At 40.4% G+C, this 27,130-nt stretch overlaps 1 protein-coding gene across 2 annotated transcripts in view; it reads left to right on the top strand.

Annotated features, from left to right (window-relative positions):
- WIF1 (WNT inhibitory factor 1) overlaps positions 1-27,130 on the top strand; it is an 88,892-nt gene that overhangs the window by 26,979 nt on the left and 34,783 nt on the right. The gene's annotated exons all lie outside the window — the stretch shown is intronic.

The following is a 27,130-nucleotide window of genomic DNA, read 5'->3' as shown; positions in this document are numbered from 1 at the left end:
ATGTAATTTAGCTTTAATGAGGGGGAGAGAGAGAGACAGAGAGACAGAGAGCTAGAAGTAAATATAAATCTTAGATACTATAGATAATGACAATGGCTTCCTTGCCAGGTCCAGGTTATTTGAGAACTTTACATGAGAGCATGCCTTTTGCTGAATGAATATAGTTTCCATTTATGTTTTAACAGTGATTTGTTGGAGAAGTCTTTTATTCCCCTGATAATATTTTTTCAAAGCACACAAGCCATGCAGTTAAGTAAAAAGTTACTGGCTTTAATTGCTTTGCACAAATGAGTGTCTGTTGGATTTGGAGGAAGTAGCCTTTTAAGCTTTCCACAAATTCCTACCTGTTAGGTACCCACACCCTAGTTTAAGGGCCCAGAGAGTTCAAGGCTGAACTCTTTTCGGTAGCTGTGAAACATTTCATAGCCTTTTTAAAAAGTTCAGTGGCTGTGTTTGGGGAAGAGATACATGTATTACCCAAGACTGCTAGCTAACGCAGAGATTGTAACATATGGAATTCATAAAGGTCCAATTACAGGTCCGTCACTGTTTGCCATGGTTTTAACTTATGTAAGTTATTGATTAGACTTTCATGAGATCATAATCAAAAGGTTATTCTTTGGTAATGGTGTGTTAGAAGAGCTTTATCCTGAACTTCAAAGCCATCCTCTGAGCCCCAAGAACAAAGGCTTAGATGTTTGAACCAGGGCCAGAATCAGTCTGTATGAGTTAATGACGTCCCAGACCATCAGGGAGCCCAATGGACTCATCCACGTGTGTGAACTTTCTCTCATCACATCAGATCAACAGTCATCATGGAAAGATGACAGTTGATTCAGCTTTAATGTGCTTTTTTTTTTTTAATGAATCTGCTTGACTAACTGTGGTGTCTGCTTGCATTTGCCTCATAACTGTTTATTTTACCTGTAAAGCACACTCATTCACTGTGCTTGGGAAGACAGTGCTTATCCTTAACTAGGTTTACCTCTCGGAAGAGGAACTACAGTCAGCCATGGTGCTTTTCAAGTTCTAGTTAAGGGCAGGGAGGAGTTTTAACTATGAATACATGTTTACTACTATATAGAAATGGGTATTTTGATTACTGAAATGAGAACAGTTTTAGCACTAATCAGAGGATGTTTTATTATCCTGTAGATTACTAAATAATCTACAGGAAATAATTTTTAGAAATGAGAAAGCAACTGTGTAACATAACAATAGTAATAAAGGAGGGTTCAGAATGGTGCTAATCTTCTGACATGTTTTAAGTGGGCAAAATGAGAGGCTGTGAGGCTGGCTTACACTCAGATGGAAAATGTGCTATCCTGTCTTTGGCTCTTAAAAATCCTTCTGTAAGGATCTAAGGACTTAAAACTATTACAGCAAATAAGCAAAACGCCATAGAGGAGTCTTTTTCACAACAACACCTCCAAATCTACCACGTGGGCTTCTTTCTCCTAGACCTTCGGACAAATCCTCAGGCAGATCCTGGAATTTGCTCGTCAGCCAGAGATAATAAAATGTCTTCTGATTAGTGCTAAAACTGTTCTCATTTCAATAATAAAAATATCCATTTCTGTGTAGTAGTAAACATGTATTCATAGTTAAAACTTCTCACTAGACCTCCTCCCGGGCTAGATGACCAGGGTGCAGGCGGGAGGCCACAATAGAGTGAGATGAGATGCAAGGCAGGGTGTTGGTATCATCCACAGTCAAACACAATTAACCTCCAGAGGATGGTTAGAGCTGATCTTGTTATTAAGGGCAGTTTTCCTGAGTCCCTCCTCTGGGAGAGTCTGGCACCTTTGCCTGTGCCAGGGCAATGCTTTCCCTCCCACCTGGGCGCCCATAATCACAGTGCCCAGTCTGTCTGCTCTGGTCTTGCCACATTGGCTTCCATGCTGTCTCCTGATTGTCCCATGTCCCGCCTGGCCTGAGGGACTTGGCAGTAGCTATTCCTTGTGCTGATGTGCTCTTCTCCCAGATACTTGTTCAGTTATTTACAAGATTTCCCATCCTCATAGTCACCTGCTTGTATTGATTGATATAGACACTTTTCTGTCAAAAACAACAACAGATATATATATGTATGAGTGAGTTCGCTCAGTCGTGTCTGACTCTTTGTGACCCCATGGACTGTAGCCTACCAGGCTCCTCTATCATATATATATATATATATATATATAGTACTGGTTTAAGTCAGTAGTATTTATTGCCTATATTGTCTAGTGTATAGTACAGTGTTAGACAAGGTAAGAACTACAGAAGTCGTCTTTGCCTCTGTCTTCAAGAAACTACTACTTGACTGAACTTACTTAAGGGTATAAGTATCCACAGGGTGTTGGTTGCATGTGCGAAGTCACTTCGGTCATGTCCGACTCTTTGTGACCCCACGGACTACTACCCACAAGGCTCCTCTGTCCATGGGATTTTCCAGGGAAGAATACTCAAGTGGGTTGCCATGCCCTTCTCCAGGGCACCTTCCCGACCCAGGGATCGAACGCTTGTGCCTCTTGCATTGGAAGGTAGGTTCTTTACCACTAGCACCACCTGGGGAGTATCCAGGAGCCCCCATGAACACCCAAATCTGATGATGTTCTACCCCTTAGAATATATGATGACGCAGTGCAGTGAACACAGTTGGCCTTCTATATCTGCAGCTTCATCCATTTTCCATCAGTGGTTGGTGATGGAATGCAAAACCAGTGGATGCAGAGGGTTGATTGTCTTGCTTCTGCTTAAACTAAATGTAATGTTTTCTCCCAACAACCAATTTCCTATATTTCAATTTGAACAGAAAGAAGTCACACAAGATAAAAATGATACTGTGGTTAAATTATACTGTGTGTATATTTCCAAAAGCATGTTTGATTTTCTTAGACCTTGCCTTTTATCTTACGGCTCCATTTCAGCCAACAGCTCTGAAGATGGCAAAGGTTTTAAAGTAAACTAATTCTGATTAGTTAATAATAAAATCTTCTCCAGATTGAAACATAAACAGAAGACTAGGTCGTTGTGTGTAGCTGATCTTTATTCATTCCGTCTCTCCTTCATCCTATGAGCTGACTGAGCACTTGCAATGTGGCAGGCACTGCTCGAGGTGGTAGGAACGCAGCAGAGAAGAGAGGTGAAGTGTTGGCCCTCGTGGGGCTGACTTTCCATGTGGTAAATAGAAGGAGATATGATTATAAAAAGTTTAAGTGGACATAGGTCAAGTAATGATAAGTGTTCTGTGGGAAATAAAAGCAGAAAATAAGAATATGCATGGTGGGAGTTGTTATTTCAGAGAGGCGATATGAGCAAGGTTGCTTGGGTGAGATGGCATTTTACTTGAAACCAGAATAAAATTCAGGGTGTAAATGTGTGCATATCTAGGGGGCAAGCACCCTAGCAGAAGGAATAGTTTGTGCCAAGCTCCCCAGGCAGGAAGGTACCTGGCATGCTAAGGCAACAGCAAGGAAGCTGGTGTGTCTGGACGAGAGTATGTGGGGAGCCTTGGTTATGAACATCCAGCCAGACGGTTAGCACTGCTGTAGCACTTGGGAATGAAGTTTCATATTGTGTGTGTGTGTGTGTATGTGTTTTGCCGTGTGTGTCTGTGTGTGTGTTTTGCCATGCCACGTGTGGGATCTTATTTTCCCAACCAGGGATCGAACCTGTGCCCCCTGTATTGGAAGCACTGGACTGCCAGGGAAACTCTGCTGTATTACTTGATGTGTTGTTCTCTGTGAATTGAAGCTTATTCATTCCACACAGATGTCAATATGAGATTTTGTTTTCTTTTTTAAAAAGCTTTTTATTATGGAAAATTTTAAACATATATAAATATAGACAGAATAGAAAAATGAACACCCATGTATCCATCATCCAAATTCAAGAATTATTAACTTTAGCTGGTCTTGTTTTATCTATACTCTGTACCTACTTCCTCTCCCCATAGCATTTTGAAACAATTTCAGGTGGTATATCATTTAATCCACAAATATTTTCATATGTAGCTATAAAGATAACTACAACTCCCCTACAAAACTACTAAAAATAATTCTTTAATATAGACAAACATCTGGTTAGTGTTTACATTTCCTACTATCTCTCAGAAACGTCATACATTTTTAAAGATTTGTTTATTTGAATAAGGTTCCAGAATAAGGTCCACACATTGTGATGGGTTAAATCTTTTCAGTTCAGTTCAGTCACTTAGTTGTGTCCAACTCTTTGTGACCCCATGAACCGCAGCACGCCAGGCCTCTCTGTCCATCACCAATTCCTGGAGTCCACCCAAACTCATTGCCATTGAGTTGGTGATACCATCCAACCATCTCATCCTCTGTCGTCCCCTTCTCCTCCTGCCCTCAATCTTTCCTAACATCAGGGTCTTTTCAAATGAGTCAGCTCTTTGCATCAAGTGGCCAAAGTATTGGAGTTTCAGCTTCAACATCAGTCCTTCCAATGAACACCCAGGACTGATCTTCTTTAGGATGGACTGGTTGGATCTCCTTGCAGTCTAAGGGACTCTCAAGAGTCTTCTCTGATACCACAGTTCAAAAGCATCAATTCTTCGGTGCTCAGCTTTCTTTATAGTCCAACTCTCACAGCCTATTAAAAAAACAGAGACATTACTTTGTCAACAAAGGTCTGTCTAGTCAAGGCTGTGGTTTTTCTAGTAGTCATTATGGATGTGAGAGTGGGACCAAGTCTTTTAGATCTCTTGTAATCTGTGTTTGCCCTTCGTTGCTCTCTTTTTTCAAATTGCTTCAAATCTTTGTTGAGGAGACTAGGTTTTTGGCCTATAGAGGTTCCCATAACCTAGATTTTGTAGATTACATCTTTGTGGTGTAGTTTCACTTGCTCTTCTGTCTTCTAAATTAATTTTTTTTGTAGCTATACCTTAGTGTGTTTAATAGAAACATAATATTCCATTTTACAGATATACTATAATTTGTAGGGAAAAAGTTTAAAAAATTTTTATTGTGGTAAACATCACATAAAATATAAAACATCCTATTTTAACCATATCTAAATTAATACTTTGATAAGAATTTCTAACTTGTTTTTAAGCTAAAGAAATAAGGTAATTGCAATTTTGCCATGTATGATAACATGGACTATAAATGCATGTCTGCAATAAGCAAAAAAGGAAAAGTTTTTTAGACTATTTTCTCAACCACTGCTTCCCTTTTGAACTCGTCTGTCACCTCAGCTCATGGCTGATGTCCTTCAGGATGGTTTGATTTCAATCCTCCCACCCCAAACATCCAGAAACCTCCAGACTGCTTCTTTCTACCTGTGGGTTCTCCCACTGTCTAGAAACTTTTGCTGCCACACCCCATCAATAAGGGACTCACGTAGATCCTAATATTTGTTGAATGCTTACTATGTGCCAACATTGGCTCCCTACTTTACACATGCTATTTATTTTAATCCTTGCAACAGTGCTGTAAAGTAGGGGCTGGCCTCCCTCCAGTTCCTCATGCTTGCCAAAGTTCTGTCAGAGCTTCCTCACCTGACCTTTCCACTGCCAAAAGCGCTGTTCCCTCTTTCACCTGTTTAACTTCCACTCATGCAGCAGAAGTCAGGCAAGCCTTTCTTGACCCGCTGTGTGTACGTGCTAAGTCTCTTCAGTCGTGTCCCACTCTGTGCGATCCTCTGGACTATAGCCTGCCAGGCTCTTCTTCCATGGGATTCTCCAGGCAGGAATACTGGAGTGGGCTGCCATGGCTTCTTTACCGCTGGTGCCACCTGGAAAGCCCAGCAAAGTCAAATTACATATTCTCAAAGCACTACGCACGTCTCCTCTGAAGTACTTTATCACAGTCTTAATTATTTGATCAACTCCCTTCTAGCCTGCAAACTCCATAAGGACAAATACTGGTTTTGTACCTCGGCACTGTAGGCATACACAATGCCCAGTGCCTGGCACACTCAGGAAGACGGGTTGAAAGAATAAGAGGCTAAGACTTTGCCCAAGGCCAGCTCATAAGCAGTGGGATGAAAATTCAAGCCAAGTTGGTCTGACTGTAGCACAAATTCCCCCCCACCCCCGCCTCTGGATGATATTATTTGGACTGCTAGCTGTCTCCATGGAGAGCAGGCTCGGGACCAGCGTAGCTTCCTTGTGTGCAGCCTCACTGTCACCCGTTCCTGCTAAGTTGTGACTGGAATCCCAGTCTACCTTTCTCAATCAAAGCTTCACAAGTATACTGGGGCTTCTGTTTCCTTTAAAATCAGAAATTTCATGACTTGGACTAGACATGGTAAGACATGATTTACCTGTTTTTTTTAAAGGATATAACTAATTGGACCTAAAGCTTTTGAGCCACAGGAATTAGTTACTGGGGATTCAAATAAGAATAGTTTTTGAGCCACAAAAATATATATTGGGTTGGCCAAAAGGTTCATTTGGGTTTTTCTGTAAGATGTTTTGAAAAACTCCAGATGAACTTTTTGGCCGACCTAATATTAGTCATTGGGGATTCAAATAGAAATAGACAATAGACAAAGCTCTTGCCACAGAGGAGAGTGGGAAGACAAGTAAATAGATTGTTGGTATAAATGCAATAGTAAAGATAAGGGAAAGTACAGGAAAGAGTCATCTGGAATGGGAAAGTTTTACCAAAGAGCTGACATTTTACCTGAGTCTGGAAGGTTAAGTCAAAGTTTGCTTGGTACACAAAAGTGTGCATGCTCAGTCATGCAGTCATATCCAGCAAGGGCAGGTGGTAAACATTTCAAACAGAGAGAAGGGAGCAGGGTCTGTATGAAAGCATGGCAGCTGAATGGACTCACAACTTGCTGTCACTGGATCAAAGCCTTGTGAGGGAAGACATGAGAGCAGAGGTTGTGGGCAAAGCCTGATGTAAAGCTGTAGCTGAACTCCTCCTTGTGATCAGAAATCATTAAGAGTTTTAAGTGGGAACAGTGATGTGGTCCAGCTGGCATGAAAGAGAAAAAACTGGATGATAATGTGGACTGGAGGGGATAAATCTGGGAGTCATTAATTAATAGAGAGATGGGTCAGGGACAATTACAGCAGCATGGGTGAGAAGTGTGTGAATTTTGGTAGTAACAATGGGAAGGAAAAGAAAGGGACAGATCTGAAAAATCAGTGAGGATTTGTGGAAGTGATTGGTGAAAAAATAGTTTATAAAGACTGGGAAATAGATGGGGAAACAGTGGAAACAGTGTCAGGCTTTTTTTTTTGGGGGCTCCAAAATCACTGCAGATGGTGACTGCAGCCATGAAATTAAAAGACGCTTACTCCTTGGAAGAAAAGTTATGACCAACCTAGACAGTATATTCAAAAGCAGAGACATTACTTTGCCGACTAAGGTCCATCTAGTCAAGGCTATGGTTTTTCCTTTGGTCGTGTATGGATGTGAGAGCTGGACTGTGAAGAAGGCTGAGTGCTGAAGAATTGATGCTTTTGAACTGTGGTGTTGGAGAAGACTCTTGAGAGTCCCTTGGACTGCAAGGAGATCCAACCAGTCCATTCGGAAGGAGATCAACCTTGGGATTTCTTTGGAAGGAATGATGCTAAAGCTGAAACTCCAGTACTTTGGCCACCTCATGCGAAGAGTTGACTCGTTGGAAAAGACTCTGATGCTGGGAGGGATTGGGGTCAGGAGGAGAAGGGGACGACCGAGGATGAGATGGCTGGATGGCATCACGGACTCGATGGATGTGAGTCTGAGTGAACTCCGGGAGATGGTGATGGACAGGGAGGCCTGGCATGCTGCGATTCATGGGGTTGCAGAGTCGGACACGACTGAGTGACTGAACTGAACTGAACACATTTATAGGTTGGACAATTGGTTATGGACTGCTTGCTATCTTAAGAAATAAAAGTGAAGAGGTTCTTTGGGAAGATAATGAGTTTGGTTCAAACATGTTAAGTCTAAAGGGAACTGTCTTGTAGATAGTTGTTGATATGAATCTAGAACTCAGAAGAAGGGTAAAAACTGGAGATAAAAATGTGGAGATCACAGAAACATAGGTGTAAGTTGAAGACAGAGAAACAGATAAGATACCCCAAGAAGAGAGCAAAAGCAGGAAGAGGAGCCCAGAAGTTGTATCCTGGAAACATTAACCTTGAAAGCAGTGGTTCTTAACCCTTTTTTTGAGTCTTGAACTCCTTTAAGAATGTAATAAAAGCTAGGGTCTGCTCTCCCCAGAAAAACAGTCATATTTATGGAAACACAAAAGCTATGGATTCTCTAATGGTGTCTAGACCCACATCTGAACTCTTTGTAAGGGGCAGTTATAAAAGGAGAAGCATGTGAAGATCATAAAGACATCAGAGAAGGAGAGAGAGAAGAGAAATTGTTGTAATGTATAGGTCAAAAAAAAAAGAGAGAGAAAGAGAAACTGACTGTGATAAAAAACATTTAAGAGAATATTTTTGTTTGTTCACTCACTGATTCTTGTTGGACTCTTTGTGACCCCATAGACTGCAATGTGCCAGGCTTCCCTGTCCTTCCTTATCTCCCAGAGTTTGCTCAAACTTATATCATTGAGTTAGATGCCATCCAACCGTGTTATCCTCTGTCACCCGCTTCTCCTGCACTCAGTCTTTCCCAGCATCAGGCTGTTTTCCAAAAAGTCGGCTCTTCACATCAAGTAGCCAAAGTATTGAAGCTTCAGCATCAGTCCTTCCAATGAATATTCAGGGTTGATTTCCTTTAGGTTTGACTGGTTTGATCTCCTTGCTGTTCAAGGGACCGTCAAGAGTCTTCTCAGGACCACAGTTCAAAAGCATCAATTCTTCAGTGCTCAGCCTTCTTTCTGGTCCAACTCTCACATCTGTACATGACTACTAGAAAAACCATAGCTCTGACTATACAGACCTTTATCAGCAAAGTGATGTCTCTGCTTTTTAATATGCTGCCTAGGTTTGTCATAGCTTTTCTTCCAAGGAGCAAGGTCCACCTCTCAATGGATTTAACAACTTGGAAGTCATCAGTGACCTTTTAAGAAAGCATGTTATTAGTAATGAGGGCAAAAGCCATACTGTAGTGAGCAGAAGACTGATGGGCAAGAAAACCAAGGCCATGAGTATAGCCTGCTCTGGCAGCTTCATAATGACAGGAAGGAAGAAAGGTAGCCTGGTAGAGACAGGGTCGGGTTTTTACCCTTTTCATTGCATTAATATAAATGAGAGAAGATGACATTATCGATGCTGCCAGACTCAGGATATGGGAAGGAAGCAAGATGGAATGTGGATGTTCCTGTTTGTAGATGGATGGAGGAAAGTGGAGAGTATTCCTGTCTAACAGTCTTGTGGATAAGATATTGTCATCATTTGAGTAAAGAAAGTAGGAATGGGCAGAGGACATCTATGGAATTGTTGTGTGTAGGAGAAGAGATGTTTAAAAGAATTGCTCAGGGGTCCTTGGAGACTACTGGAGTTGGCCACATAGATTTAGCTAGTCCTCAGACTATGGATTTTCAGCATTGGTATTTTCCAGGAAATTCCTTTGATTTTGTTTCTTGAAGAGGGATGATTGGTGTATGTATGAGTAACAATTTAAAATAGCAAATATCCAGAGGAGCCTAGAAAATTAAAAAGGCTAATTGTGTTACATGTTCTAGGCAATGGTTTTTCCTGAAGTATAAAAAACATTTATAGTGGTGACTGTTACTCAACTGGATAGAGCTTCTCCAGGTTTGGCTGCAAAGAATGTAATCAATCTGATTTTGGTATTGACCATCTGGTGATGTCCATGTGTAGAGTCTTCTCTTGTGCTGTTGGAAGAGGGTGTTTGCTATGACCAGTGCATTCTCTTGGCAAAACTCTGTTAGCCTTTGCCAGGCTTCATTTTGTACTCCAAGGTCAAACTTGCCTGTTACTCCAGGTAGTTCTTGACTTCCTACTTTTGCATTCCAGTCCCCTATAATGAAAAGGACATCTTTTTGGGGTGTTAGTTCTAGAAGGTCTTGTAGGTCTTCATAGAACCGTTCAACTTCAGCTTCTTCAGCATTACTGGTCAGGGCATAGACTTGGATTAATGTGACATTGAATGGTTTGCCTTGGGGATAAACAGAAACCATTCTGTCATTTTTGAGACTGTATCCACATACTGCATTTTGGACTCTTTTGAGGGCTACGCCATTTCTTCTAAGGGATTCTTGCCCACAGTGGTAGATATAATGGTCCTCTGAGTTAAATTCACCCATTCCAGTACATTTTAGCTCACTGATTCCTGAAATGTAGATGTTCACTCTTTCCATCTCCTGTTTGGTCATTTCTAATTTACCTTGATTCATGGACCTAACATTCCAGGTTCCTATGCAATATTGTTCTTTACAGCATCCAATTTTACTTCCATCACCAGTCATATAGACAACTGGCTGTTGTTTTTGCTTTGGCTCTATCTCTTCATTCTTTCTGGAGTTATTTCTCTACTCTTCTCCAGTAGCATATTGGGCACTACCGACCTGGGGAGTTCATCTTTCAGTGTCTTATCTTTCAGCAAAATAAGACCAGGAACTGACTCAAATCATGTGGCTCAGATCATGAACTCCGTATTGCCAAATGCAAACTTAAATTGAAGAAAGTAGGGAAAACCACTGACCATTCAGGTATGGCCTAAATCAAATCCCTTACAATTATACAGTGGAAGTGACAAACAGATTCAAGGGATTAGATCTGATAGAGTGCCTGAAGAGCTATGGACAGAGGTTTGCAACATTGTACAGGAGGCAGTGATCAAGACCATCCCCAAGAAAAAGAAATACAAAAAGGCAAAATGGTTGTCTGAGGTGGACTTACAAATAGCTATGAAAAGAAGAGAAGCCAAAGGCAAAGGGGAAAAGGAAAGATATACCCATCTGAATGCAGAGTTCCAAAGAATGGCAAGGAGAGATAAGAAAGCTTTCTTAAGTGAACAATGCAAAGAAATACAGGAAAACAATAGAATGGGAAAGACTAGAGATCTCTTCAAGAAAATTAGAGATACCAAGGGAACATTTCATGCAAAGATGGGCACAGTAAAGGACAGAAATGGTATGGACCTAACAGAAGCAGAAGATATTAAGAAGAAGTGGCAACAATACACAGAAGAACTATATAAAAAAGATCTTAATGACACAGATAACTATGATGATGTGATCACTCACCTAGAGTCAGACATCCTGGAATGCAAAGTCAAATGGGCCTTAGGAATCATCACTATGAACAAAGCTAGTGGAGGTGATAAGAGTTCCAGTTGAGCTATTTCAAATCCTAAAAGATGATGCTGTGAAAGTGCTTCACTCAATATGCCAGCAAATTTGGAAAACTCAGCAGTGGCCACAGGACTGGAAAAGGTTAGTTTTCATTCCAATCCCAAAGAAAGGCAATGCCAAAGAATGCTCAAACTACCGCACAATTGCACTCATCTCACATGCCAACAAAGTAATGTTCAAAATTCTCCAAGCCAGGCTTCAGCAATACGTGAACTGTGAACTTCAAGATGTTCAAGCTGGTTTTAGAAAAGGCAGAGGAGCCAAAGATCAAATTGCCAACATCTGTCGGATCATTGAAAAAGCAAGAGGGTTCCAGAAATGATCTACTTTTACTTTATTGACTACGCCAAAGCCTTTGACTATGTGGATCACAATAAACTGTGGAAAATTCTGAAAGAGATGGGAATATCAGACCACCTCCTGAGAAATCTGTATGCAGGTCAAGAAGCAACAGTTAGAACTGGACATGGAACAGACTGGTTCCAAATCAGGAAAGGAGTACATCAAGGCTGTATATTGTCACCCTGTTTGTTTCACTTATATGCAGAGTACATCATGCGAAATGCCAGGCTGGATGAAGCACAAGCTGGAATCAAGATTGCCAGGAGAAATATAAATAACCTCAGATATGCAGGTAACACCACTCTTAAAGCAGAAAGCGAAAAAGAACTAAAGAGCCTCCTGATAAAAGTGAAAGAGGAGAGTGAAAAAGTTGGCTTAAAGTTCAACATTCAGAAAACTAAGATCATGGCATCTGGTCCCATCACTTCATGGCAAATAGATGGGGCAACAATGGAAACAGTGTCAGACTTTATTTTGGGGGGCTCCAAAATCACTGCAGATGGTGACTATAGGCATGAAATTAAAAGATGCTTGCTCCTTGGAAGAAAAGCTATGACCAACCTAGACAGCATATTAAAAAACAGAGACATTACTTTGCCAACAAAAGGTCCGTCTAGTCAAGGCTATAGTTTTTCCAGTGGTCATGTATGGATGTGAGAGTTGGACTATAAAGAAAGCTGAGCACGGAAGAATTGATGCTTTTGAACTGTGGTGTTGGAGAAGACTCTTGAGAGCCCCTTGGACTCCTGGGAGATCCAACCAGTCCATCCTAAAGGCAGTCAGTCCTGAATATTCATTGGAAGGACTGATGCTGAAGCTGAAACTCCCAACCGTTTGGCCACCTGATGTGAAGAACTGACTCACTGGAAAAGACCTTGATACTGGGAAAGACTGAAGGCAGGTAAAGAAGGGGAAGACAGAGGATGAGATGGTTTGATGGCATCACCAACTTGATGGACATGAGTTTGAGCAAGCTCTGGGAGTTGGTGATGGACAGGGAGGCCTGGCATGCTTCAGTCCATGGGGTCACAAAAAGTCAGACATGACTGAGCGACTGAACTGAACTGAACTGATTACTCGACTAGTTCTGTAAATTTTGGCCTCTGAAAATCTAATTATGAGATTACAGATTTTTTTTCTCTGTTTGGCTCTTAGGTAGGAACAGAACAATTGGGCATTAGAAGATATCTTGTCACATAGTATTCTAGTATATGAAATTGAAATTATATTAACAAAGAAGTCAAATTAAGGCATATCTCACAGCCATTACCAAGGTAGTTTAATGCATCTTTTTTAAAACATAAAGTTAAGGAGAAATGTCTGGTTTTTATGATTTTTATCAAAGAAGTTAATACTGTCCATGTGGATTCAGGAAAAATATATTAAATAATTGAAGAAAATTACCTGAAGCTGAAACTAAGAAAAATAAGACCTAATATTAAATATGGTACAAGCCATCATTGACAATATCTCCCAATATTTCTAAGCCCATTAAAAATTTTAGCACTTTTTATCAATAGACTGACATATGTATACCTCTAGAGATAACTATATATTATAAAGAACTCTGAAAGAAATGCAATATTAACTTTGCTGTGTATATGTACTACCCAAATTTATTGGTACATTTTGTAAATGTCATTATGTTACCCACCCCCCCAAATGTGATGTGCTGAAATACACTACGATGTGAATTGTGTGAAGGAGAGAACAAGGAGATGAGATGCTGATGAAGAATAAATGAGGTCTAAGTGTGATTGCTCAGTTTTTAAATAATTATTAAAGGAATAACTCTTGGTACATTCTCCCCCACCCTGTCCAATGCATGAATACCCAATGATGCTTCTGAAGCTTTAAGAAAAATATATTCAAATATAAATCCTGAGATGTGGAGGAAAAAATAGACAAAGTATTCCTTTTTCTTTGTTAGAACTGAACCCTCCCTCTCCCATCTCCTTTAGGACACCTGCATTCAGACTGCTTTATTAGCCCTTCCACGGTCTCCAATAACTTTTCTGTCTTCGTACTTGGGAGAAATTGTAGCTGTGCTCCTGAGTTCCTCCACACTGTTTTCCCCCCATACTTTATAGACTGCCCCTAGTCTCCAAAGTGCCATCTGCACCTCTTGGAATGATGTTTTCTTTCCTCAGTCCCTTACCTTACCCCTCTCAATATTGCCCCAGACAGCCCTCCTTCTTAGGGCCCAATTGTTAGGTTGGCAGTGACCCATAACTTTGCAAATGTTTGAATCAGGGCAAGATTATTCTAAGAAGGAGGTACTTGTTCCAGAAGCCTCTAGGTCAGAGGCCCCACTGCTGCCTGTGATCTCAGAAAGACAGCAGTGAACAGTCCTAAAGTGGGATCTTAGTTCCCTGCCCAGGAATTGAACTGGGCAACCTAGATACAAACCAGGAATCCTAGCTGCTAGGCCCCCAGGGGCTAGAGGCAAAGTTTCCCTGGCCCTTACCTCCTTTGAAAGCAAGAATGTTTCATAGAGGAAAAAACTGTAAAAACAGGCACAGAGTTTGTCATCAGAGACAGCCTAACATGTGAGAGCACAGAAGCAGTTTGTTTAAGACAGAAGCAAGGCAGAAATACACACCCAGAGAGGAGTGTGGGCATCCTGAATGAGAAGCACAGCTAAGTCAGAAGCTAGGCAGTATGCACACCTAGAGAGAAGCCATACGGGCCTCCTCTCTAAGAAGGGGCATGGTAAAGAAGTGATTTAAATCACTTGTATAGGATAGTACTTCTGGGCCTTTGTTTACTTTTGGCCAGTTATTTTTTTCCTCACACCTGACTGATTCATAGACCCTGGCCAATACACGTGTGCAACCTTTTGCTAAGATGGGTCCCCCTGCAGAGGCCTGTTGGAAAATGTCAACACTTGTTATGGGGTGGTGACCCCTCCTTTTTTAAGCCCCAAGGAGCCTTCCTGCACATGTGCAAGACAGGGAAGTTTTCCTTGACCTCAGAAAAGGTCCATCTTATCTCTTTAGCAGAGCTCAGCTTCTGCCATTAGCTTTGTCCTTCGAGTGTCTGAATGAGAACAAATCTTCAATTTTATTCCACTTGACAAAAACTAACTGTTGAGTCTGGGGACCCATCTATTTCTTACCTCACCTCCATTGCTCTTTCCAAGGAAAATTTTGGGAGTCTGATGAATGTGTGCTGAACGGGATTTTGTTTAGAGCCTACATGGTCTTTATAGTGCTAGTGGTGGTGGTTTAATCGCTAAGTTGTGTCCAACTCTTGCAACCCCATGGACCATAGCCTGGGAGGCTCCTCTGTCCGTGGGATTTCCCAGGCAAGAATACTGGAGTGGGTTGCCATTTTCTTTTCCAGGGAATATTCCCGACCCAGGGATCAAACCTAGGTCTCCTGCATTGCAGGCAGATTCTTTCTACTGACTGAGCCCCCAGGGAAGCTGGACATGGTCTTTTACGCTGATATCCATTTTTTCAGTCTTCAGAAGAACTTAAGAAAACCTTTTTCATTGTCTAATGCTTTGCTTTTCTACTTACTTGTTAACTCTCCCACAAAAAATAAATAAATAAACAATCCTAACTTTTGGTTTTATCTAATACAAAATAGCAATTTAATTCTCTATTGCATTGCTTTCCTATCTTTAGGACTCTTAAAAGAGAGTGACTAGCCAGGGATTTGTTGGATAACCAGGTCTGTTTTTGGTTTGCATGAGCAAGGATAGTTCCAAACCCTAGGAGGAAAAAATGGAAAATGTCTTAGATATTTCAGATTCATGTGAAGCCAAACCGTGTGATCTCCTGCCAGTTTTAGTTTACAAAACTCTTGTGGTCCCGGGTGTGTTTATTTGGACTTTAAGTTTTAGTATTACCATTATATTCCAATAACTTCACTCCCTCAACCGGTCCACTGACTGTGGTCTAGTCTAGGGTGTATAAAAAATGATTACTAGAACAGAACTAGGCAGATCGAAATTCTCTCCTTAAGCCTTGTTAATCTAAGTGTCAATTTCATCCAAGCCAGTGACATGATGAAATAACTACCCTGCATGAGAAGGTGCTTTTTCTTTTTGTTTTTGAAGCAAATTCCTCTTAGGGCCAGTTTCAAAAGAAAGCAGGAAAAAAGTCATTGTTGATATTTTAGTGACATTGCAATTGCATATTGTAATTTATAGAACACAAAGTCTATGTAAATTTATACAACTTTACAAATTTGGTAGCTCAATTGGTAAAGAATCTGCCTGCAATGCAGGAGACCCTGGTTCAATTCCTGGGTCAGGAAGATTCGCTGGCGAAGGGATAGGCTACCTACTCCAGGATTCTGGCCTGGAGAATTCCATGGCCTGTATAGTCCATGGGGTCGCAAAGAGTCGGACACAACTGAGTGAATTTCACAAATTTAATTAACTTTAAAATTTATACAAATTACTTGTCTTTATAATTATACATATGTAACTTATAGGAAAGACACAAGCGGAAAATATGAACCAGAAGAACACTGGACAAAGTCATGTTTTAGAACTGGACCTTGTTTATATTATTTGCTTGTATTCTTTCTGGGAGTCTGATTGCCAAGGTTTTGTCCCTAAATAAGCATGAAACAGTTACAAACTGTGCCCAGACTGGCTGGATATCAAATGTCAATGTTTGTTTGATCTTTTCTTCCAAAACCTTCTCTATTCTCTATGTATGCTCGGGTGACTGGCCAGACAGCAAAATAAAAGAGACTCTTTCGACCCGTAAAAGTAATTTACCAATTGCCAAAAACAGAGAAGCTGCCGCATGTCAGTAGAACCAGAGGCTAATACCACTTCACCACAGCAGAGTGTTCTGGATGCACTGGGCTTACACATCTGAATGCTTCCTGGTAGGTCATTCATTCATTCAACAAATATTTATTAAATCCCTTGTGCTGTGTACAAGGCTGAGTGAATCTCCAGTAGACTGCTGGAAAAAAAATATAATCCCATTCTTAACACAAAGAATCCAAGATGTACATGAGAATACATGATATACCCATGTGAAAAGTTTCTTAATAATACATGGTGGTACATGTTTAAGGGCCAAGTTGGTTTAAGTCCTATCACAGGTCAGTATGGGCTTCCCAGTGGCTCAGCAGTAAAGAATCCGCCTGCAGTGGAGGAGCTGCAGGAGACGCAGGTTTGATCCCTGGGTCAGGAAGATCCTCTGGAGAAGAGCATGGCAACCCACTCCAGGATTCTTGCCTGGGAAGTCCTACAGTCAGAGGAGCCTGGTGGGCTACAGTCTGACTTGCAAAGTCAGACACGACTGAAGCAACCTAGCGCACATACACATGGGTCAGTGTAAGTAAAAACACTGGAATACAGGCATGGCTCTGGTATGTTCAAAGCAGGCCAGTTGAGCTCTAGCAGCATGTACCTGTTGTGGAATATTAAGAAATAAGAGAAACATGGAGCCAAATTGTGGAGAGCATTCAAACAGGCTAAAGGCCTTATCCTGGAGATAAGGAGAAATAGGGGAATGGTGATATGACAAAAGTGATACTAAGTCAAAAAGATACATGCACCCCTGTGTTCATAGCAGCACTGTTTACAATAGCCAGGACATGGAAGCAACCTAGATGTCCAACAGAGGAGTAAATAAAGATGTGGTACATACATACAACCAAATACTGTTGTTGTTCAGCTGCTCAGTCATGTCCGACTCTTTGTGACCCCATGGACTGCAGCACGGCAGGTTTCCCTGTCCTTCACCATTTCCCAGAGTTTGCTCAAACTCATGTCCATTGACTGGAGAAGGCAATGGCACCCCACTCCAGTACTCTTGCCTAGAAAATCCCACGGACAGAGGAGCCTGGTAGGCTACAGTCCATGGGGTTGCAAAGAGTTGGACATGACTGAGCAACTTCACTTTCACTTTTCATCACTTTCATGCATTGGAGAAGGAAATGGCAACCCACTCCAGTGTTCTTGCCTGGAGAATCCCAGGGATGGGGGAGCCTGGTGGGCTGCCATCTATGGGGTTGCACAGGGTCGCACACGACTGAAGTGACTTAGCAGCAGCAGCAGATCCACTGACTCGGTGATGCCATCCCACCATCTCATCCTTTTCACCCCCTTCTCTGCCTGCCCTCAATCTTTCCCAGCATCAAGGTCCTTTTCAGTGAATCTGCTTTTCTCATAAGGAGGCCAAAGTATTGGAACTTTAGCTTCAGCATCAGTTCTTTCAATGAATATTCAGGATTGATTTCCTTTAGGATTGACTGGTTTGATCTCCTTGCTATCCAAGGGACTCTCAAGAGTCTTCTCCAGCACCACGGTTTGAAAGCATCACTTCTTTAGTGCTCAGCCTTCCTTATGGTCCGACCCTCACATCTGTACAAGACTACTGGTAATACTGTAGCTTTGACTATACAGACCTTTGTTGGCAAAATGATGTCTCTGCTTTTTAACACACTCTCTAGGTTTGTCTTAGCTTTTCTTCCAAGGAGCAAGCATCTTTTAATTTCCTGGCTGCAGTCTCTGTCTGCAGTGATTTTAGAGCCCAAGAAAATAAAGTGTGTCACTGTTTCCATTTTTCCCTATCTATTTACCGTGGAGTGATGGGACCAGATTCCATAATTTTTGTTTTTTGAATGTTGAGTTTTAAGCCAGGTTTTCACTCTCCTCTTTCACCTTCAACAACAGCCTTTTAGTTCGTCTTCGCCTTCTGCCATTAGAGTGGTGTCATCTGCATATCTGAGGTTGTTGATATTTCTTCTGGCAATTTTGATACTAACTTGTGATTTATCCAGCCTGGCATTTCACATGATGTACTCTGTATAGAAGTTAAATAAGCAGGATGACAATATATAGCCTTGATGTACTCCTTTCCCAGTTTTGAAACAGTCCATTGTTCCATGTCCAGTTCTAACTGTTGCTTCTTGACTTGCATACAGGTTTCACAGGAGACAGGTAAGGTGGTCTGGTATTCCCATCTCTTAAAGAGTATTCCACAGTTTGTTGTGATCCATATAGTCAAAGGCTTTGGTGTAGTCAATGAAGCAGATGTTTTTCTGGAATTCCCTTGCTTTTTCTAAGATCCAACAGATATTGGCAACTTGATCTCTGGTTCCTCTGCCTTTTCTAAATCCAGGGCTTCCTTGGTGGCTCAGATGGTAAAGAATCTGCCTGCAATGCAGGAGACCCGGGTTTGATCCCTGGGTCGAGAAGATCCCCTGAAGAAGGGAATGGCTGACCCACTTCAGTATTCTTGCCTGGAGAATTCCATAGACAGAGAAGCCTGGTGGGCTACAGTTCATGGGGGTCACAAAGAGTCAGACACAACTGAACAACTAACACAATGGAATATTACTCCACCATCAAAAAGAAAGAACTACTGCCATCTGCAGCAACATGGATGCATCTAGAGAATATTATGCTTAGTGAAGTAAGTGAGAAGAAAAGAAAAATGCTATATGATACCACTTATATGTGGAATCTGAAAAAAATAATACAAATAAGTGTTAGTCACTCAGTCACATCTAACTCTTTGTGACCCCATGGACTGTAGCCCTCAAGACTCCTCTGTCCATAGAATTCTCTAGGCAAGAATACTGGCGTGGGTTGCCATTCCCTTCTCCAGAGGATCTTCCCAACCCAGGGACCAAACTCAGGTTTCCTGCATTGTATGCAGATTCTTTACCATCTGAGCCATCAGGGAAAATTTATATCCAAAACCGAAACAGACTCACAGATAGAAAAAACAAACTTGTGATTACTAAAAGGCAGAGGGGATTAGGGAAAGGCAAATTAGGAGTATCAGTTCAGTTCAGTTCTGTCACTCAATTGTGTATGACTCCCTGTGGCCCCATGAACCGCAGCACGCCAGGCCTCCCTGTCCATCACCAACTCCCAGAGTTTACCCAAACTCATATCCATTGAGTCAGTGATGCCATCCAACCATCTCATCCTCTGTCATCCCCTTCGCCTCCTGCCTTCAATCTTTCCTAACATCAGGGTCTTTTCAAATGAGTCAGCTCTTCACATCAGGTGGCCAAAGTATTGGAGTTTCAGCTTCAATATCAGTCCTTCCAATGAACACCCAGGACTGATTTCCTTTAGGATGGACTGGTTGGATCTCCTTGCAGTCCAAGGGACTCTCAAGAGTCTTCTCCAACACCACAATTCAAAAGCATCAATTCTTCGGTGCTCAGCTTTCTTTACAGTCCAACTCTCACATCTATACATGACCACAGGAAAAACCATAGCCTTGACTAGATGGACCTTTGTTGGCAAAGTAATGTCTCTGCTTTTTAACATGCTATCTAGGTTGGTCATAACTTTCCTTCCAAGGAGTAAGCATCTTTTAATTTCATGGCTGCAATCACCATCTGCAGTGATTTTGGAGCCCCCCAAAATAAAGTCAGACACTGTTTCCACTGTTTCCCCACCTATTTGCCATGAAGTGATGGGACCAGATGCCATGATCTTTGTTTTCTGAATGTTGAGCTTTAAGCCAACCTTTTCACTCTCCTCTTTCACTTTCATCAAGAGGCTCTTTAGCTCTTCTTCACTTTGTGCCATAAGGGTGGTGTCATCTGCATATCTGAGGTTTTTGATATTTCTCCCAGCAATCTTGATTCCAGCTTGTGTTTCTTCCAGCCCAGTGTTTCTCATGATGTACTCTGCATAGAAGTTAAATAAGCAGGGTGACAATATACAGCCTTGATGTACTCCTTTTCCTATTTGGAACTAGTCTGTTGTTCCATGTCCAGTTCTAACTGTTGCTTCCTGACCTGCATATAGGTTTCTTAAGAGGCAGGTCAGGTGGTCTGGTATTCCCATCTCTTGAAGAATTTTCCACAGTTTATTGTGATCCACACAGTCAAAGACTTTGGCATAGTCAGATCATGAATTCCTTATTGCCAAATTCAGACTTAAATTGAAGAAAGTGGGGAAAACCACTAGACCATTCAGCTATGACCTAAATCAAATCCCTTTTGATTATACGGTGGAAGTGAGAAATAGATTTAAGGGACTAGAACTGATAGACAGAATGCCTGATGAACTATGGACTGAGGTTCGTGACATTGTACAGGAGACAGGGATTAAGACCATCCCCAAGAAACAATTAGGAGTATAGGATTAAGAAATATAAAACTACTATATATAAAAAATATATATAGTAGTTCTCACATGCTACTAAAGTAATGCTCAAAATTCTCCAAGCCAGGCTTCAGTAATACGTGAACCATGAACTTCCTGATGTTCAAGCTGATTTTAGAAAAGGCAGAGGAACCAGAGATCAAAATGCCAACATCCGCTGGATCATGGAAAAAGCAAGAGAGTTCCAGAAAAACATCTATTTCTGCTTTATTGACTATGCCAAAGCCTTTGACTATGTGGAGCACAATAAACTGTGGAAAATTCAAGAGATGGGAATACCAGACCACCTGACCTGCCTCTTGAGAAATCTGTATGCAGGTCAGGAAGCAACAGTTAGAACTGGACATGGAACAACAGACTGGTTCCAAATAGGAAAAGGAGTACGTCAAGGCTGTATATTGTCACCCTGCTTATTTAACTTCTATGCAGAGTACATCATGAGAAACGCTGGACTGGAAGAAACACAAGCTGGAATGAAGATTGCCGGGAGAAATATCAACAACCTCAGATATGCAGATGACACCACTCTTATGGCAGAAAGTGAAGAGGAGCTAAAGAGCCTCTTGATGAAAATGAAAGAGGAGAGTGAAAAGGTTGGCTTAAAGCTCAACATTCAGAAAACGAAGATCATGGCATCCGGTCCCATCACTTCATGGCAAATAGATGGGGAAACAGTGGAAACAGTGTCAGACTTAATTTTTCTGGGCTCCAAAATCACTGCAGATGGTGAGTGCAGCCATGAAATTAAAAGACGCTTACTCCTTGGAAGAAAAGTTATGACCAACCTAGATAGCATATTCAAAAGCAGAGACATTACTTTGCCAACAAAGGTCCGTATAGTCAAGGCTATGGTTTTTCCTGTGGTCATGTATGGATGTGAGAGTTGGACTGTAAAGAAAGCTGAGCACCGAAGAATTGATGCTTTTGAACTGTGGTGTTGGGGAAGACTCTTGAGAGTCCCTTGGACTGCAAGGAGATCCAACCAGTCCGTTCTGAAGGAGATCAGCCCTGGGATTTCTTTGGAAGGAATGATGCTAAAGCTGAAACTCCAGTACTTTGGCCACCTCATGTGAAGAGTTGACTCATTGGAAAAGACTCTGATGCTGGGAGAGATTGAGGGCAGGAGGAGAAGAGGACAACCCAGGATGAGATGGCTGGGTGGCATCACTGACTCAATGGGCGTGAGTCTGAGTGAACTCCGGGAGTTGGTGATGGACAGGGAGGCCTGGCGTGCTGCGATTCATGGGGTCAGAAAGAGTCGGACACGACTGAGTGACTGAACTGAACTTATACATAAAAAGATGAGCAACAAAGATATACTGGATAGCACTGATAATTATACCCACTATCTTGTAATAGCCTGTTATGGAATATAATCTGCAAAAATACTGAATCACTATATGGTATACCTGAAAACAACCCAATATTGTAAATTATACTTTAATAAAAAAGTGATGTTTCAGTTAGATATATTAGCTTTTATTATGGCATTAAAGAGGCAGGGAGGAAGGATATTTCAGAAATTTTACAGTAATGCCACCTTGAGGAAATAAAGTCTGAGTTAAGATGGAAACAATGGGAATGGAAGAGAAAGACTCAAAAGAGATTATGGAGAGACAAAGGATAACATTTTGGTGTCTGGCTATTGGGAGAGGCAAGAAATGACAACTCTGAGGTTCAGTACCTTTGTCATGAAAAAATGATAATACTGTCAACAGAAATTAAAATTCAGGTGGGGAAGCTGTTTTGGGAAGGTGATGAATGAGGCTCTGCACAAGCATGGCCATGAGGTAGTGTGAACTCTTCACACCGAGCATCTCGTTGCTCAGGAGGAAAATGTTCAGTCTGTGCAAGTGCAGGAGTTTTATGACACAATATAAAAATTGAAGAGCTGAGGCTTGGGGCCTAATGATTCTTCTGAGATTTTGAGCTGATAGGATGCTTAATAAGGAAATGCAGGAAAAGCAAGATGTGGGAGAAGAATCAGCAGACTGTCAGAATCCAAGGATAATGCATTGTGAATTTGAAGGATGAAATTTTGCAGAGAGGTGACAAGAAGAATGCTGAGGAAGAATGTGAGATCTGGTAATTTTATGTCTAGACATTCAGGCGTCAGATTATTTTAAGCATTAGGCATGCTTATTCGTTTTGTTTGGAACTTCAACATTGAACTATTTTCCTTTCTTATTTTAGTAGATTTCTTCTTGGCTTTCACATACTGTATAGGAGCTATTTTATATTCCTTTAGTAATTCTCACACTCAGGGCCTGGCTAATTGGAACATACTTATATGCTATAATAGTAGTAGGTTGTTGTGAGAATTAAATGAATGGTGACTGGAGTATAGTAAACACTTAGCAAAAATTATTTGTAAAATTTCAAACTTTACAGCACTATATTCTGTATTTTTGAATTACTTGAAATTTTAGGGGGGACAGATACGATGCCTTTACTGTTTTAGTGTTTTCCCATGAATGCTTAGGCCGACATCATAATACGTGAAGTTGAAAGAGGTTTGAGAACCATGGTTTTATGAAGAACCTTTGATTCTTAACTCAGAGGTTCCTGCAATTATTGTGCTTATTAGATTAAGTGTACACCATAAACTCAGAACTTCAAAGGTAAAAAAGAAATACTGGATTCTCTCCATTCCCTCCAATGGTTAATGCGATTCTCTGCTTCCTTTCTCTATGTCTACCCAAAAAGGAGTGCCAGAGTGAAGGCCTTCTGAGTTGTCCCATTTGTTATTTAAATGATGTCTTCATCTCTTCTGGAAGGAACAACCTGAATATTCAGCCAAGTTGCTTGGAAGCAAGTTAAATGGGCTCCAGCACTCCTTTCTTGATAATATTTGGGTGTCTTTTATACTTCTCTATGAAAAGAAAATTTACTGCATGGCAAACCAGGCCAGCAAGATTCTCAGCAACTTAATTTAGAAGTGAATTATTCTTCTGAATAGACGCATTCTTTGTTTGAGTACAAGGCAATCTTTTCATGTGTTTCCCAAATAAGCACCCTAGTTACCTCTACCTGAGTTTCCACTAGTGTCACTTAGTGTAACAAAATGTACTTTTTCTTAATAGAGGTTTTATGCTTTCCAGCATGCTACCTCCCTATTACAGTTCATACTCTGGGCTCCTTTTTTCTTACTAATAAATCTGAAATTTGTAAGACTTGTTCCCAAACTTTAAAGCTAGCTCTCTGTTCCCTTTGGCATAGAATTTAGGTTTTATTTGCCCCCAAATAAGTTTTTCCAGGAGAGAGTTTGGGACTAAGAATAGTTATTATATTATAAAATAAAGTAAAAGCAGAAAGTCCTATCTAGGAGTTATAACACTAATAAATCTATCACCTATTTCCTCAACCATTTTCTGTGACTTTGAGGGAAGTATTTAAGCCCTTAATTTAAATGAGGAATTTATTTCATCTCTACCTCATGGTGCTGATGATTTATTTGTAAAAACATTTATATGGTATTGGTGGTTTGGATAGATTTCTTTCAAAGTTTCACTGTCATTATAAAGCAGTCTGCTCCACTATCAGACAAAGAATTGGTCAATTGCTAAGTGATTTTCAACTTAGAGTTTTTAAGAAAGCAGTGGACATAAACTTCTTTTAAAAACAAATATACCATGTATGAAGAAAATTGTTTATTTTAGAGATTAGAGCATGAATATCTCTAAAAAGAAAGTCAAACAAATAAAAATGGTTTTCTCTGGCAACTGTCTTTTGCTGATAAAATCCAAAGAAGAAGCCGTTTTAACCAGTTCCTGCTTTGTGATACAGTCTTAGAATTGTAGCAGAAAAGCCATGATGTTTACTGATTCTCAAAGAAATCAAAGGGTCACCCTACTGTGAAATTTGTGATTGATAAGATCAGAGTATTGGTTGGCCAGATGAGTTCATTAAACCCAGCTACATCCTGCAGTGAGGTCATGCCAACGCTAATTATAAACTCTCTGGGACTGAATATAGCACATTCATGCTTCCCAACCCACCTTATGTGATCCTACTGAAAAACAACAACAGGAGGGACTTTCCTGGTGGTCCAGTGGTTAACAGTCGGCTTTGCAATGCAGGGGTCTCGGGTTCAATCCCTGGTCAGGGAACTAAAATCCCACACACCACAGGAAAACTAACCCTGTTGCCACAACTACGGAGCCTGTGTGTTCTAGATCCCATGTTCTGCAACTACTGAGCCTGCCCGTCACAACAAGAGAGACCACACGCCACAAGGAAAGATCCTGCAGGATGCAACGAAGACCCCACATGCCATAACTACGACTTGAAGCATGCCAAATGATAATTTTTATGACCCAGAGAGATGTTGTGGGGAGGGGGGGTGGGAGGGGGGTTCAGGTTTGGGAACGCATGTACACCCGTGGTGGATTCATGTCAATGTATGGCAAAACCAATACAGAATTGTAAAGTAAAATAAAAAATAAATAAATTTTAAAAATAAAAAATAAAATAAATAAAAAGAAACTGGCAAAGGTCGTGTGTGTTTGTTATGAAACGATAATAACAGGAGACCCAAAGGTTCTATGAAGTTACGTTTTTGGACTGGGTGAAATTATTTCTTTCCCACATTGGGTGAACATCATCAAAAGCTTCTGAAAGAGACATTTAGAAGCTGCTTAAATACTGAGTGTTGTTTTCTTGAAGCACAGTTTCAGGAAGAAGAGCAAGAGATTTGAATACCTGAGCACAGCCATGCTAAATAGAAGGCTAAGAAGAATATTCCGTCTATGATCAGAGATTTATACAAGTAGAGCAGGTAATTATCATCAGCCACACAGAACTGAAAGCAGAGTATATGATTTATCTCTGTTGTTAAATAAGTGTATTTATTTCACTATGAAAGGCATGGAAGCATATGTAGAAAATTTGGGAGAGAGAGAAAAGGCAAAAAATCAGTTACAATCAATCCTATGCAGTCATTCTTTTTAATCTTCATTTCTCGTCTTTCATCCTTTTTCTTATTAACCCCAAAAATAATTTTTAAAACTTGCTGAAATTATATTTGTTTTTATAAATGCAATTTTATAATATATCATCCACATAAACATAGATTTAGTGTATAATGTGATAAAGTTCAAAGGTATAATTATGGAGCAACAAATGATAACATGTGGTATTTGAAGCAATATAGCTTCAAACTGTTTTATTTTCAATAAAACTGAATTGTTTTATTTTCAACATATTTGTACTCTGTTCATTCAACCCTTTTCCAATGTTAAATGTACTACAAATACAAATATTTTGAGTAAGTCTTGGCTTGTAGTATGCCGTTCGTGAGTGATGTTGTTTTAATGTTGGTAGTTATTATTACTGTACTTGGTAATATAAATAACCAAAAGTTACTAACTATAAAGGCATACAGCACCAAATCCTTTATAATGCTAACCAAGATATGTTTTAGAACAAAATGTGAAATGATAAATATAATCTAGTAAAGTGTAGAGGGAAGTACAGCTGGTAGAAGTCATTTAAAACACTTGAATTCATGAAATGCCATCTAAGAAGTAGCCCATTTTTAATAATCATTGGTTTTCTTGAAGGGACATAATTAATGTTCTTGCTTTCAAAGGAATTCTTTCAATTGAATGACCTTTCCTGATGATACTCCTTTCATCAGACTTCTTGCAATTCTCTGCCTTCCCTTAAACAGGGTAGGAATTAACTCCTTGATGACTCTCTATCCTCAAGGCCCTCCTAATGAATGAATTTAGTAAAATTAATTCACACAACATTTTTACCCTCCCAGGAAACCCTTCCCAGTGGTCTTATGGAACCACTGCCACAAGTCAAAGAAACAGTTGCAGTGGAATTTTGGTTAATAAAGGTGCTCCTTTTGACCTGGTAAAACCTTGAAGTGCTTTTCAGCTTGATACAGGTGTGACAATATCCCTACAGATTACCTTCTAAGATTAACCTTTTACATTATCTTACTCATGAAGTTCTTAATGCCTAACACATTGATATTGTGACTTAAAACAGAAAGTTGTATCAGTGTCTACCATGTATCTCTTATATCCTCCATGGTGGAAAATAAATTTTATAATGCATGTGAATATTTTATACTATATGAAAGAAAGGCTGTATTTTTTTAAACCTCTTCCTAGCCCATGTTTATGTAATTAGCTTAATTAACCAATCCAAATTCTGGATATCTCTGCAGATAACTGCAGAACCACTTGGTCTGCCTAACTCTCATTTTGGTATCTATATGATTTATTGATTGTTCTTTATCCCTAAGCAAGAACACATTGTTTCCATTACAAGTCCCTTTAATAACCCAGATGAGAATCAGTTAAGCATCGAAGCTCTACAGTGAGATTATACATTACTACTATCAGTAGTTCGTGGCCATTCAAGTAACAAGAATCATCTTCTCAACTAGATTCAGTGGGAAAGTGAAAAATGTTTACAATGTAAAGTTTTATGGCTTAT

Source organism: Oryx dammah, unplaced genomic scaffold (assembly GCF_014754425.2).
Source record: "Oryx dammah isolate SB20612 unplaced genomic scaffold, SCBI_Odam_1.1 HiC_scaffold_29, whole genome shotgun sequence".
Taxonomy (NCBI): Eukaryota; Metazoa; Chordata; class Mammalia; order Artiodactyla; family Bovidae; genus Oryx; species Oryx dammah.
Note: the sequence above shows the minus strand (reverse complement) of the source record. Positions and strands in the feature narration are given on the sequence as shown.